Here is a 14,382-nt window from a genome sequence, read left to right on the forward strand (position 1 = left end):
TTGAGCAGTATTGTGATTGGCTTAGTAGAGGGAGGGAGCCTGACTGCCTGATTCTGCTTCCTGTTCCTGGAGAGCAGGTAAGTTTAATTATATATTTATATATATATATACATATATACAAAAAATTAAATTAAACACCCACCTCCAGCGCGATCCATCCTTCTCCCCGTGCGATCCCCCACCCGACCCACTCCCGCCCCCCTACCGGCGAGTCATGCCGACCGTGACTGGTTAAATAAGAATTCATTGCAATAACATTAGTTGGGTAAGCTTGAGTTGCTATAAGTATTAGTTGAATACGCGTTACTTGCAATACACATTAGTCGTAATAAGCATTAGTTGAATAAAAGTTAGTTTCAATAAGCTTTTGTTGCATAATCATTAGTTTCAATAAGCATTAGCTGATAAGTAGTAGTTGAATACGCGTTAATTGAAATAAGAGTTAGGTGCAATAAGCATTAGTTGCAATAATCATTAGTTTCAATAAGCATTAGTTGAATAAACATTAGCTGAATAAGTATTAGTTGAATAGGTGTTAGTTGCAATAAGCATTAGTTGCAATAATCGTTAGTTTAATAAGCGTTAGTTTCAATAAGCATTAGTAGTACTAGACATTAGTTGAATGAGCATTAGTTACAGTAAGCGTTAGTTGCAATAAGCATTCGTTGCAATAAGCAATAGTTGCAATAAGCATTAGTTTCAATAAGCATTAGCTGCAATAAGCATTTGTTGCAATAAGCATTAGTTGCAATAAGCATTAGTTGAATAAGAAATGGTTACAATAAACATTAGTGTGAATAAGCAGTAGTCAACTAAGCATTAGTTGCAATAAGCGTTACTTGTCATTGCCATACCTGTGCGCACAAGTGTGAGAATAAGCGTGTCATGGGCTCACTTCAAGAATGACAGAGATGCTTGACCTCGAGTAGTCCAACGGAGCTCCTCATATGGCAGTTGGGGCCCGTGGAGTGGATTCATGGTTGCTGCAGCTGCTTCTTCATGACCATGTTTTTAGGTCTAGGATAGACAGCGCATGTGCTTTCTTGAAGAGATGTGTTGTGTTCTATCTGTGGGTTACAGACCACCCATCTCCTACCATTAGTAAACTTCCGAGTTGCTCTCATGTTTTTTGATGCCATTCATTATGGCATGCTATGCGTCATGCCTTCTTTTTTTTGGGCCCTTCTGTAGCGCATGGACCAAGAACATGCCTCCTTACACTGCTCCAGGCTTGCGGAGCAATTTTTTTCTTTGTTTTCAAGCACTTCATAGGAGTACTTGTGATTTTAGGCCATCACCCTTGTACACAACAAAACTGCTAAAATGCATGCACATGTACATAAACTAATGCATTTCTTAACAAGCATTAGAAATGCAATCGGGCTCGGATTTATTTGAGTTTGAGCTAATGGCATTTTAAATGCCAATGTATTGTTGCTATGTGTTATGGAGTGTGTTCATGTGGTGTGTACTGCCAGTGATCTCCTTGTGAGTGTGAGAATATTGCACCGTTACTGCCTGTGATGTCCTTCTTGTGAGTGTGAGAGGCTTGCACCTCTGCTGCCTGTGGTCTCCTTGTGAGTGTAAGAAGCTTGCACTGCTGCTGCCTGTGATGTCGTTCTTGTGAGTGGGAGAAGATTGCACCTCAGCTGCCTGTGGTCTCCTTGTGAGTGTAAGAAGCTTGCACAGCTGCTGCCTGTGATGTCCTACTCACTACTCGACTCACTACTCTACTCACTACTCTACTCACTACTCTACTCACTACTCTACTCACTACTCACTACTCACTACTCTGCACTCACTACTCACTACTCTGCACTCACTACTCACTACTCTACTCACTACTCTGCACCCACTACTCACTACTCTGCACCCACTACTCACTACTCTGCTCACTACTCACTACTCTACTCACTACTCTACTCACTACTCTGCACTCACTACTCACTACTCTGCTACTACTCACTACTCTGCTCACTACTCACTACTCTCCACTCTACTCACTACTCACTACTCTACTTTCTACTCACTACTCTACTCACTACTCACTTCTATACTCACTACTCTGCACTCACTACTCACTAATCTGCACTCACTACTCTACTCACTACTCTACTCACTACTCTACTCACTACTCACTACTCTACTCACTACTCACTACTCTACTCACTACTCTACTCACTACTCTGCACTCACTACTCACTACTCTACTCACTACTCTGCACTCACTACTCTACTCACTACTCTACTCACTACTCACTACGCTGCACGCACTACTCACTACTCACTACTCTACTCACTACTCTACTCACTACTCTACTCACTACTCTGCACCCACTACTCACTACTCTGCACCCACTACTCACTACTCTGCTCACTACTCACTACTCTACTCACTACTCTACTCACTACTCTACTCACTACTCTGCACTCACTACTCACTACTCTGCTACTACTCACTACTCTGCTCACTACTCTCCACTCTACTCACTACTCTACTTTCTACTCACTACTCTACTCACTACTCACTTCTCTACTCACTACTCTGCACTCACTACTCACTACTCTGCACTCACTACTCACTAATCTGCACTCACTACTCTACTCACTACTCTACTCACTACTCTACTCACTACTCACTACTCTACTCGCTACTCACTACTCTACTCACTACTCACTACTCACTACTCTACTCACTACTCTGCACTCACTACTCTACTCACTACTCTACTCACTACTCTACTCACTACTCACTACTCACTACTCACTACTCTACTCACTACTCACTACTCACTACTCTACTCACTACTCTGCACTCACTACTCTACTCACTACTAACTACTCTACTCACTACTCTACTCACTACTCTGCACTCACTACTCTACTCACTATTCACTACTCTACTCACTACTCTACTCACTACTCTACTCACTACTCACTACTCTACTCACTACTCACTACTCTGCTCACTACTCTGCTCACTACTCTACTCACTACTCTACTCTACTCACTACTCTACTCACTACTCTACTCACTACTCTACTCACTACTCTGCACTCACTACTCACTACTCTGCTCACTACTCACTACTCTCCACTCTACTCACTATTCACTACTCTACTCACTACTTTCTACTCACTACTCTACTCACTACTCACTACTCTACTCACTTCTCTACTCACTACTCTGCACTCACTACTCACTACTCTACTCACTACTCTACTCACTACTCTACTCACTACTCTAATCACTACTCTGCACTCACTACTCACCTCACTACTCTACTCACTACTCTACTCACTACTCTACTCACTACTCTGCACTCACTACTCTGCACTCACTACTCTGCACTCACTACTCTGCTACTCTGCACTCACTACTCACTACTCTACTCACTACTCTGCACTCACTACTCACTACTCTACTCACTACTCACTACTCACTACTCTACTCACTACTCTACTCACTACTCACTACTCTACTTTCTACTCACTACTCACTACTCTGCACTCACTACTCTACTCACTACTCACTACTCTCCACTCACTACTCTACTCACTACTCACTACTCTACTTTCTACTCACTACTCTACTCACTACTCACTACTCTACTCACTACTCACTACTCTCCACTCACTACTCTACTCACTACTCACTACTCTACTTTCTACTCACTACTCTACTCACTACTCACTACTCTACTCACTACTCTACTCACTACTCACTACTCTACTCACTACTCACTTCTCTACTCACTACTCTGCACTCACTACTCTACTCACCTCACTTCTCTACTCACTACTCACTACTCTACTCACTACTCACTTCTCTACTCACTACTCTGCACTCACTACTTTACTCACTACTCTACTCTACTCACCTCACTACTCTACTCACTACTCTACTCACTTGAAGAAGGAATTAAAATATTTAATAAATTCACTGTCATTTCACAGAAAAAAATTGTCAAAAGGGGTTGCTGAAATCTTTAAGAAAACTGGTTCTAAAGTGCTTTCCATTGAAATCTGTAAAGCGACTTTTTAGTTGTAAAATTACTCATTTCCCTTTTTAAAGAGCGGTCAGTAGATGAAAAATTGTGTCAAATGTATTATAACTTGTTTGTTTTATTTGTTATCAAGTTTCACCAATCACTTTGGATTTTTCTGGTGGCCCTAAGCATCGTTCTGTCGCACTGTTTGAAGTGTTAGCCCATCCTCCAATGGTTGGTAAATTTACACCTCCAAACATGCTTCGTTTTCTTTTTGTTTCCAGTTTTATCCAGTGCAAAATCAACCCCAGTATTAAGACTTCCATATACTGTCAGTATGCAGACTTAGGTGTCCTGTCAGTATGCAGACTTCCACGTACTGCCAGCATTCAGACTTCCATGTACTGTCGGTGTGCAGACCTATGTGTCCTGTCAGTATGCAGACTTCCACGTACTGTCAGTATGCAGACTTCCACGTACTGTCAGTATGCAGACTTCCATACATCGTCATCATGCAGACTTCTCTATGCTGCCAGACTGCAGATTTCTCTGTACTGTCAGAGCACAGGCTTCCCTGTACTGAGCGTGTACTCCCCTCGAATGCCAATGTAAAGCCTTCCACAACTTCTCTTATGCTGCCACTATGCATAGGCCCGTACAGTAACAGCACACGGACTCTGCAGACTCACCAGCACTGTCAATACAAAGGCTGCTATCCAGTACTACTAAAGTACAGAAGTACCTCTATAGTGTAAACTATGAATACTCTGTAAGCGTACACCCTTCCCTGTGCTGTGCTAGCAAAAAATGCAGACAGCGTCCCTTTTAATATCCGTGTGTAGGAATCCCTTCTGGCAGAGGGCATCTTTCCCTATGCCGGAAGACACCAGGGTTCATTGGAGGTTCCTAGACTGTGATCGCCAAGACTTCGACAAACTGACCTAGAGCGGGCTCCCTCGAGTGCCAGAGAGCAGGCTCCCGTGTACTGAGGGCCGGCTCCATCGCGCAGCAGAGTGCACGCGTGTCCTCACTGCACTGTGAGTGCAGCGGCTTCCCTGAGCCCTTGTAGTCTCAGGGTGCAGGCTTCTCGGTGGTGCCAGAGTGGAAGTTTACACACAGTGTCAGTGAGCAGGCTACGCTGTCCTCACCAGCGGACAGACATTCCTGTTGCTTCAATCAATCAATCAATCAATAAATCAATGACATTTATAGAGCGCGCTACATACCCGTAGGGTCTCAAGGCGCTGGGGGGGGGGGGGGGCGGGGGGCTCTGCCGCTACTGCTCGAACAGCCAGGTCTTCAGCTTCTTCCTGAAGGAGAGGTGGTCTTGGGTCAGGCGCAGGTCGGTCGGGAGGGAGTTCCAGGTCTTGGCGGCCAGGTGGGAGAAGGACCTTCCTCCTGTAGTCGCTCTTCGGATGCGGGGGACGGCGGCGAGGGCGTGGTTGGCTAATCGGAGGTGGCGTTTGGGAGCGTAGAAGTTGATCCGGCTGTTGAGGTAACGCGGGCCTTGGTCGTGTAGGGCTTTGTGTGCGTGGGTGAGGAGGCGGAAGGTGATTCTTTTGTTGACGGGGAGCCAGTGAAGGTCTCTCAGATGTCGGGTGATGTGGCTGGTTCGTGGGATGTCGAGGATGAGTCTGGCTGAGGCATTCTGGATCCGCTGGAGTCTCTTCTGGAGCTTGGCGGTGGTACCGGCGTAGAGGGAGTTGCCGTAGTCCAGTCGGCTGGTGACGAGGGCCTGGGTGACGGTCTTCCTGGTCTCGGTGGGGATCCACCGGAAGATCTTCCGTAGCATGCGTAGGATGTTGAAGCACGCCGAGGAGACGTTGTTGACCTGCCTGGTCATGGAGAGGGAGGAGTCCAGGATGAAGCCCAGGTTGCGTGCATGGTCTGTCGGTTTGGGTGCGGTGCCCAGGGCGGGAGGCCACCAGGAGTCGTCCCAGGCGGAGGGGGAAGAGCCCAGGATGAGGACCTCCGTCTTGTCTGAGTTCAGTTTCAGGCGGCTGGTCGTCATCCACTCGGCTACCTCTTTCATCCCTTCGTGCAGGTTGGCTCTGGCGGAGGCGGGGTCGTTGGTCAGGGAGAGGATCAGCTGGGTGTCGTCGGCGTAGGAGATTATGCTGAGGTTGTGTTTGCGTACGATGGCCGCGAGGGGGCTCATGTAGACGTTGAAGAGGGTGGGGCTCAGAGATGATCCTTGAGGGACGCCGCAGATGACTTCGGAGGCCTCTGACTTGTACGGTGGTAGGCGGACTCTCTGTGTTCTTCCGTCGAGGAAGGAGGTGATCCATTCCAGCGCCTTGTCCTGGATTCCGATGTTGCTGAGGCGCTGTACTAGGGTGCGGTGGCAGACCGTGTCGAATGCCGCGGAGAGGTCTAGGAGGATGAGGGCCGCTGTTTCTCCATTGTCCATCAGGGCTCGGATGTCATCGGTGGCGGCGATGAGGGCGGTCTCGGTGCTGTGATTGGCTCGGAAGCCGGACTGTGAGGGGTCGAGGGATCCGTTCGTCTCGAGGAAGGCGGCCATCTGCTTGTTGACGGTCTTCTCGATGACTTTGGCTGGAAACGGGAGGAGCGAGATGGGGCGGTAGTTCTTGAGTTCGGTGGGGTCCGCTGTTGGTTTCTTGAGTAGAGCGCTGAGTTCGGCGTGTTTCCAGCTCTCAGGGAAGGTGGCGGTGTCGAAGGATGTGTTGATGATGTCTCGCAGGTGGGGAGCGATGACAGCGTCGGCCTTGTTGAAGACGTGGTGAGGGCAGGGGTCGGTCGGTGATCCGGAGTGGATGGAGTTCATCGTGCGGATGGTGTCTTCGGTGCTGATCGGGGTCCAGGCGTGGAGGGTGGTGGTGGGGGGTGATTGTTCGGTCATGGTGTGCGTTGGTTGGTTGTTGAAGCTGTTGTGTATGTCCGCGATCTTGTTGTGGAAGTATGAAGCGAGTGAGTTGCAGAGGTCTTGCGATGGGGTGATGTCGTTGTTTCCTGCGCTGGGGTTGGAAAGCTCTTTCACGATGTTGAAGAGTTCCTTGCAGTTGTGTGCGTTGTTGTCCAGCCGTTCCTTGAATGCTGTTTTCTTGGCGGCGCGGATCAGCTGGTGGTGCTTCCGGGTGGCAAGCTTGAAGGAGGTCCTGTTGTCCGGTGTAGGTTCCCTTCTCCAGACTTTCTCGAGGGCTCGGCAGTTCTTCTTGGAGCTCTTGAGTTCGTCGGTGAACCATGGGGCTTTCTTGCTGCCGGGTCTGCTGGGCGGGGTTCTCAGCGGGGCGAGCTCATCCGCGCAGCTGCTGATCCACTTCGTGAGGTTGTCGGCGGCCTGGCTGGGGTCCTCTGAGCTGGCAGGAGGGTGCTGGCTCAGGGAGGTGGCGAGCTGGTCTGCTGTGACCTTGTTCCAGCTTCTGCGGGCGGTCTGTTGCTGGTGGTGGTGGGTCGGCGTTCTCTTGAAGGTGAAGTGGACGCAGCTGTGGTCCGTCCATTGAAGCTCTGTGGCGTGGCTGAAGTTGATGTCTGTGCTGGAAGAGAAGACTGCGTCGAGTGTGTGTCCGGCGAGATGGGTGGGGGTGCTCACCAGCTGCTTGAGTCCAAGGTTGGCGAGGTTGTCGAGCAGGGTGCTGGTGTTGCGGTCGTTGTTGTTCTCCAGGTGGAAGTTGAGGTCCCCCAGGAGGATGTAGTCAGAGGAGGGGAGGGCAAGCGGGCTGACGAAGTCGGCGATGTCCTCGCTGAATTGTGTGCGTGGTCCAGGGGGTCGGTAGATCAGGGTGCCTCTGAGGGTGGTGTTCGGGTTGGTGTGGATCTGGAAATGCAGGTGTTCGGCGGTGGTCAGGGTGTTGTCGGTGCTGGTCGTGAGACGGATGGTGTTCCTGTGGATGATGGCGATGCCTCCTCCCATCTGGTTGGCGTTGCGGTCCCTCCGGACGATCTTGTAGCCCTCTGGGATAGCGATGGCGATGTCGGGAGCTGAAGAGGCGTTCATCCAGGTCTCCGTGAGGAAGGCAACGTCAGGGGCTGTGGCGTCAAGGAGGTTCCAGAGTTCGATGGCGTGTCTGTGGACGGAGCGGGTGTTGAGCAGGATGCACTTGAGGTGGGTGCTGTTGGTGTTCGATTTGGCGGGTGCTGGTGTGAGGCAGGTCCGGATGCAGGTGAATTTGCAGGCGTGGCAGCTGAAAGGTCCGTGGGTACGTCGTGGAGTGGCTTGGTGGCATTCTGGGAGTCGGCCGGTGTTGAGTTCGTTGAGGGTGGCGGCGGAGTACGTCAGGCGGGTCGGTCGGGGTCCTCGTGGGCCAGGGGTCCTGGCGCTGGTCGCGATCCGGTCGCGGACGGGCGCAGACGGGCTTACCTTTGGCGCACCTTCGGCGCACAATCGGCGCGCCCGCTGAGCGTGACCGCTGCGCGTTCGCACGGTCGCCATTTAAGGCGAAGTGCGCGGGTGGGCGGAGCAGCTGGGAGGCGGGAGCGGGGAGGGAACAGAAGAGAAAGGGGCGGGGCTAATGGCGGTGGCGGGAAGCGGGAGCTTACAGACCCCCCTGTGCTGTCAGTCTGCAGATTTCCCTACACTTCCAGCGTACAGACTTGCCTTTCTATCAGACAGGGTCGGATTGGGATCACAATTCGGCCCGGGCACTGATGAAAAAAGTGGCCCACATTCAAGGGGCGTGGCCCATATTTAAGGGGCGTGGCCCACATTCAAGGGTGGTGCCCTTTCATAAAACACCATTTGCACAGACAAGGAATGAAAGTGGGAGGATACTGCTCTTGCACACAACACAGGGCCAATGTGACAATGGCCTACATGCTGAGCAACTAAAAAAAAATAGCAAGGCCCCTTTTTGTCACAAAATTATTCCAGCCCTCCAGCATAGGAGCACCTGAAAAGCAGCAAAGCCCCTGCTATTACTAACCAACTCAGCACTCCCCAGACCTTCAGCTCAGGAGCACATGAACAGAGGTAAGGCCCCTGCAATTAGTAAATTAATCAGCCCTCCAGGCTTTGGGAAAATGTCCTGGCAGGGGAGCACAAAACACAGCTTTCTGTGTCATCCAAGGTAGCCAGGTAGCCAGGGGGGAGGCTGAGGTGAAGCTGGTGCATGGGAAGTGCCTTCCCAGTGTGTTCTGGCAGTTTGAGTATTTACCATTTACTGTAGTATTACCCTTGTACCTGTGTATGGTACCCTTTCCTAACTTGCACACGTCACTTTTCTCTTGTAACGCACTGTTTGCTACCTCTCACTTTTGTTTGCTTTAGATACTTGCACAAGTGCCACCATTGCCTACGTAACGTTTGTTCTTGTGCAAGAGTGTCTGCCATTAATTGCAGTATTATACCTCTAATTGTATTTTGTACGCTTTTGTAACCTGCACACATATCTCTTTTTCCTCCTGTAATGTATCGTTTGCTCCTCTTGTATTTTGGTTGCTCACTATTGTCACTTTTGATAACGTTTGCTTTTGTAATTTGTCCACTTATAATTTTCTCCTCATGTATTATTGCTGTTCCTAGTGTGAAGCGCTATATAAAATCGCATAAATAAATAAATAAAACAAAAAAATTCCAAACATCACCAGGCCCCCACAGCAAGACCCATTCTTCCTCTCCCACTATGCCCTGAATGTGAAGGGCTGTGGGCGAGGTGTTAAGACTAACACCGTTTCTGGGCTGCATGGGCCCCAGGGGGGCCGAGGTGCAAATGGCTCAAAGGCCTGAGAAACACCTGGCCCCCAGGGAGGCCGATTATTGCAAACAATCACCCCTCCCCAGCCCAGCCTCAGCTTGATTGCTTGGCAGGGCAGGGGTGAAGGAGAGCCCACAGCTGACAATCGCTGTCCGGCCGCACAGCGAGGCTGCTTTCATTTTCTCTGTCTGTCTCCGTGCACTCTGTGGGCCGTTTTTTTTCTCCCCTTTCCTAGTCCACTCTCTGTGGACTGGGACAGGGGAGAAAAAAAACGGCCCACAGAGGGCACTGAGGCACCGGCCCTTCGGCCCATTCCCGAATGCCCGCCTTGCCAATCCGCCCCTGCTATCAGATGTGGTTATTGCCCCTTCTGGATACAGGGGGACGAGGTCACATGCCTCCGACAGCCGTGGGGGCCACAGTTATGACTAGGGGCCACGAGCCCACAGGGCCCGTCTTGTTCAGTCCAGTGCTGCGGTACAAGACACTGCTGACCTACGATGATCTCACTCCTCCTGTTGGTGACTTTAAACTGACAGTGTGTATCACTCTTCTCGGTTCCTCGGACATTCAGTCAATAGATAACTCAGGCCATGATTACAACCTTTCCCACCTCGGCTAAGAGCGAATGGCTGGTACCTGCCAGCGAAGAGCTCAGCCAGGTTTGGGCACGGGCTGTCTGCACCTCTCCCCTGGTACGGATGTGCAGACGGGGTGCTGGTACCCGGAGGACTCTCTGATCTGTGCCGGCGATGCCTGCAGTCCTGCACCAGTGCACCTCTCCCCTGGTACGGATGTGCAGACGGGGTGCTGGTACCCGGAGGAGTCTCTCTGATCTGTGCCGGCGATGCCTGCGGTCCTGCTGCACCTCTCCCCTGGTACGGATGTGCAGACGGGGTGCTGGTACCCGAGGACTCTCTGATCTGTGCCGGCGATGCCTGCAGTCCTGCACCTCTCCCCTGGTACGGGTGTGCAGACGGGGTGCTGGTAACCGGAGGACTCTGATCTGTGCCGGCGATGCCTGCAGTCCTGCACCAGTGCACCTCTCCCCTGGTACGGATGTGCAGACGGGGTGCTGGTACCCGGAGGAGTCTCTCTGATCTGTGCCGGCGATGCCTGCAGTCCTGCACCTCTCCCCTGGTACGGGTGTGCAGACGGGGTGCTGGTAACCGGAGGACTCTGATCTGTGCCGGCGATGCCTGCAGTCCTGCACCAGTGCACCTCTCCCCTGGTACGGATGTGCAGACGGGGTGCTGGTACCCGGAGGAGACTCTCTGATCTGTGCCGGCGATGCCTGCAGTCCTGCACCTCTCCCCTGGTACGTGTAACCCCACTTGTCTCCAGGATGTGTGCCAGAGTCTTGTGTGGCCTATAAACTCTGCATAAGGTACTTATATCTCAGAATCTCAAAAAAATGGCCACGGAAATGACCCTGTATCTCAATCCCTCAGAGAGATGTGCGCATAAGTGCTGCAAGGCCACATGTACGCGCGTTCTACCTGCATTCAAACGACTTGGCTGGAACCTTTGCAGAATTATCTGTAATTCGAGAAATCTGCCACATTACGCAGTAGTTACCCGAATCTCTGCCAGATGTGCACAGCAGTAACGGCTATCTGTGAACCGTGTCAGATGTGTGCGAAGGTTACCTACAACTGTGCCAGATGGGCACATAAGGCGCCTGAAAAGACCTCAAGTTGCTGGCCCTGTGCTTTCCTTCGTATTGAGCTATATGTAGTTATGATTCGACTATACTGGTGCTGGTCTTTATTCATCGCCATAGATGTAGGACTACACATACATGCATAGTAAAACACAAGAACCTAAAAGCTGCTCATTTCTAGGCAGAGCTGGCCTTATCTAGGATAGCGCCCTGGCCAGACAGAAATGCGGCACCCATACTGATGCTATTCAAAAAAAGATGAGGTGGGGGGAGGGGGGGGGGTCTCTTTTGTGTTGACCACCAATCCTCGCATGAGCAGTCCGTGGCCTATGAACACAAACATCTCCAGACCTCCACAGCTCACCTAAATCATCCACAGCTCACCTGTGTCACGCAGATGAGGGGTCTGTTTATATTTGCCAGCAGGAGTGAGAGGGAGGGCGAGGAAAGGGGCTAATAGGGTGTTAAAGCATCTTCTCCGATACAATGAAGGAATTAAACCGGTTTAAATGGGCAAATCTGACAGAGAAAGAAGAGCGCATGGTCACACGTATGGCTGGATCAAGATGAGAGTGTCGCCTATTTTTTTTCTCCCCAATATTAACTGCATACAGCTCCGTGCGCCCCTCTGAAGTTTGGCGCCCTAGGCCTGGGCCCAGCTCGCTCATGCCTAAAGCCGGCAGTGTTCATGTGCCAGCGTGAGAGACCTCACCCGCACCTTTCCCTTGCAGCAAGCTTTGGCCGGTGGTAGAAGTGAGCCTTACGTTTGCGCGGGACCGGTGGGCTCACAGCGGTGCCCGGATCATGCTGGATGGGGCAGAGGCCCTGTCTGTGGGGTGCGCCTCCTCCAAGAGGTGTCGATGTGTGGCGCTGAGATCTCTTCTCCACCACTCAGCCATCACCGTACACCGCTCTTCAAGCCGCGACCCCCTCTCCCCCTTTCGTGATTACAGGGTTTCTACGCCGCGAAGCTGAAGTGGCTGGAAAATCCTGCAGTGAGGTCGACTTTCCAGTCTCAGGGAGAAAAGTCCCAAAGTTTTCACGCCTTCCCTCTCTCCCTCCGCCGGCGCTGTCCTGTCTGAGCTGGAGCAGAGGCCAGGATGCAAGGCTCGGAGGATGGCTTGTCGGTCTGCCAGGGCTCCCAGGCTGGGAGACAGCAGCCCATTAAACTTGCTGGAATGCCAAGAGATTTAATCAAACTCAGCTGGGGCAGGAAGCAGCGCCTGGGGCTGCAAACAGGGAATGCGGCGTCTGCCTCCTCAGCACTGGGGCTCCCTTAGAACTCACAGCACAAAAGTGCTGGACATGTGTCCCTAAAGTGCCGGACTGGCCCTCCGTGCTGCCTACGACCATGTGCTGACGTCACGCATTGCTTGACGCGCTTCCGACAAACGCACTGCTAGATGGTTAACGCGCGCACAACATCTGGATTGCATTACACGGGCACTCTGACAGCTCCTAATTAAGATTAATCACTCTCCGTGCTCGTTCGCGCATAGAATATGCCAAATCGGGCACGCGTACATTACATACAGCCTATCACGTCAACGCTACTAAATACACAGCACAGCGAAGACGAATCACTAGGCAGATGCAATAAAACTCTAAGGAATGTGCCAGCCTGGACCCCTTTCTGAATTCTTTTGTCGAATACTAAAGAGCTCGGAAGCTCCGCCCACTTCGTGGGGGAGGCCCGAGCCCTAAAAAGTTGTTGAAACATGAACAGCACTTTTTATTTTTTGAACGATCCACTGGTATTGGAGTGCCTAGCTTTTTTATTTCTAAAATTGAAAACATTAGAGCAGTCAAAGCAAATTATTATTTTACTGACATTCCTACTGGAAAAATAAGTTCTCTTTTTTGCGAACCATGATCAAAAATTGAACCATTAGACCAGACAATGATTCAACACTGATTATCTCCTTGTAGCTCGGATTCTCTACTACACCACATACCAGCCAAATTCTTGAATAAGTTAGGAGAATACATTGATTCATTAGCTCGGGATATTTTCAAGATCAGGAATATTTTGTTGCCAAACATTGTGCTGCTTTCTGTAAACTAATGAGATTCTGGACAATGCCCATGCGGGCTTCTGCCCTCATTGTAGCATTGAGCTAACCATGCTGGTTGTAGTAGATGACCTCGGCATGCTGACAGATGGCAACAGTGTCAATGGCCTGATACTACTCAATCTTTTGGCGGCTTTTGACATTTTCAACCATTATATACTCACCAGTCAGCTACAAACTAGAAATGCAACTTAAGACCCCTCATGGCCATCATTCAGGTCAAACCTTTTTACATATGTCAATTATACTGAACTTACTTTCACACTAAGCAATCAGTCAAGGGATGTCCTTTGTTTTAGGGATGTCTGTCTGCACCATGCAAATGGATAGGCCTGCATTGGCTCAAACTCCACACCACAAAAAGGGAACTCTTGATTGCCAGTGACAATCCAAGCTTCTGCCACCCCTTCTTTAGGATGCATCACTTTAGTTGGTGCCTCCTACCACCAACGTTGTGAAAAGACTGGGTATTAAGGCTGACACAAAGCTACAGTACTTGATTGAATGTGTCAGTGTACATGAATTAATGAGTGCATCAGTGTATGAGTCAGGAAACAGTGTGATTGAGTATAGCAGTGAATGAATACAAGAAACGATGAGTGAGATTACAGAAGTAAATGGGACAGTAGTAAAAGGTGGAGCTGTCTGTTTATAAGATGCTTCAATGCTTGAAAAAAGTTGCTGATGCCAAACAATACATTAACGTGCACTTGCTACCCACAATGTAAGAACATATACTGACTGCCAAATGTCTGAAAATATATAATGCTATTTGATCAATGTATCCCTAAATAGTACTCTTGACAGATCCAATGCAATAATTGAGACATCACTTGAATGAAAACGGATAACGTTTCTTTCCCCAGCAGCACATAATCACTAGCACATCCCCATCTCAATCCAAGCAACAAATGCTAGAAAAGCTCCACTGCAGTCACAGATTTATCAACCCTTTGCATCAGTGCAAAGCAGTAGTGGTCGGTGGTGGGAGTAGCTGCCGGGCGG

Source organism: Lissotriton vulgaris, chromosome 9 (assembly GCF_964263255.1).
Source record: "Lissotriton vulgaris chromosome 9, aLisVul1.2, whole genome shotgun sequence".
In the NCBI taxonomy this organism is placed as follows: domain Eukaryota; kingdom Metazoa; phylum Chordata; class Amphibia; order Caudata; family Salamandridae; genus Lissotriton; species Lissotriton vulgaris.